Genomic DNA, 2048 nt, shown 5'->3' with positions numbered 1-2048 from the left:
TCTTCCTCCACACACATTTAGTTGTTACACATTACAGACACACCTACGCACACACATACACGGAGTAAAAAAAAAATAAAATAAAAAACAGGAAATAAGGAAGAAAATGTGACTTATAATACTTCAAAAGAAGTAGCATGAAATAATTAAGCCACAGTGTATTCAAAGAGACAGTAATGCTAAGAAATAACATCCTTGGGGCTCAGCTGGAGTGTTTGAGAATTATCTGTGAATGTTTTGGGATCAAACTGAGACCATAAAAGAGGAGAGAATGATGTAGAGAATCTCATTCAAACAGCCACTGGATTACTCTGGGATCTGCAAAGAGTGACTCTCATATCTCAGAGACAATAAGGATGCCCCGGATTGGGTTGGGGGGACAGGGGCACCGAATGGAAATAAAATGACAGAAACAAATTTTGGTCAAGGCTGGGCAATCTGCATATGGCTTACCTATCTTTACTCTCTACTTTTATGTCAATCTGATGCTCCAAAGGCCATCCACAGTCAGTCTATTATGCAAGCACTCACCAATGTTGAGATTATCACCCCAGCTACTCTTCTATCATGCCACCCGAGTCTTGCCTGCACCATCCAGCGCTGTGGTCCCTGGCTTTCGGCCACTACTCAATAATATCGAGGGCATTTTCTCCATCAGTTCATCCCACTTTGAAAAGACTGACTACTTCTGGATCATATAAATGTTTGACCTTGGCCCTCTGGGGACCAAACAGTGCTCGCAATGATCATGATGGAAGAAAAGGGCCACTGATCCCAGTTTAAGACATGGGAGTTATTTTCAAATAAAATATTGTCCACGGCCACAAAGTGCCTGGGAAAGTGAATCCGGTTGGGCAGCTCGGAACCTAAAGTCCAGAAGACTCAGCAGGTTGTAATTAAAAGGTCAAGGACTTCCTTTGCAATTACACTCAATTTTTCTTACTTGGATCTGTTTTAAGAAAATGGGAGCACACAGAGCCTCACCTAATACTATTCTCACAGGGAAGCAACATAGAACAGCTGGCCTTGGGAGTCAGAATTACAAAGCAGGAAGTACTGCTTTGGAGCTACCTAAGGAGAGCAAGCCAAAGTGGGGTACCACAAGGGGAGGTCTCTAATGAAATTGGGGGCACTAAGAGCAAAGAAGCTTCAGCAATGATTAGTTGCCTGATCTTGGGCAACTCACTTCACCTTCCTGAAACTCAGTTTCCTCATCCATAAAATGCAAATGCTATTAACACCTGTTCCACATATTCAATTCATCTGAATATTTATTAACCATGTACTATGTGCCAGACCGAAGATGAGAATGATCAAAGGGGCGTATGTGAAAGTGCTCTGCATATTTTTATATTTGTCATATATGTTTCATAAACTTTTGTTTCATTTTAGTGTTTAATGGGCCCAGAACCATCTGCCAATGGACTAAGAAAATTCCAGAGATACTAGAGGAAAATTCTAGGACAAGACTCCAAGTGACAAGATTTGTAGAACTACTCAAGGCAAAGTCCAAGGCTGGCCAATTTGCTCTGATGCTATCCCACATCTCAATTCTACAGTCTCTTTCTGCATTCTTTGTGATGCAGTCTTCACCCTTCAAAGGACCCCAGCGTCACCCCTACCCACCTTGCAGTGTACCACTCCGGCTTGCTCGCCTTAAGCAACCCCAAAGAAATTCTCTCTTCCCATCAAAATTCCTATGTTCTGGTCCCACTTTTTAGGTCCTGATTGTTCAGCTTGCTAAATTCTGATGACACTCATTCTCACTGTGGTGTGTTGATGACTGATGAATGTCTATTCCCTTTCCCTGTGCCATTTGCATTTGAAATAGGAATTCTTGGAGAGTCCTTGCTTTGGAGAAAAAAACAAGTTGAAAGGTGACCATACCAGCCAGAAACCTTTCTCCTCTGCACAAATCACATCATACAAGTGGCTGCCAAATTTGTCTATGTGTAAGGCTGCTCTGGCTCCCTTGGGATGTCACTAAGGGGCAGGGTCAAGAGAGAGAAGAATGCAGAGTCTGACACCTCCAATACCTTGGAAGTGCA

The sequence above is a fragment of the Hyaena hyaena genome, unplaced genomic scaffold (assembly GCF_003009895.1).
Source record: "Hyaena hyaena isolate Hyena2069 unplaced genomic scaffold, ASM300989v1 scaffold_173, whole genome shotgun sequence".
Lineage (NCBI taxonomy): Eukaryota > Metazoa > Chordata > Mammalia > Carnivora > Hyaenidae > Hyaena > Hyaena hyaena.
The sequence above is the reverse complement of the archived record's forward strand: the minus strand, read 5'-3'. Positions refer to the sequence as shown.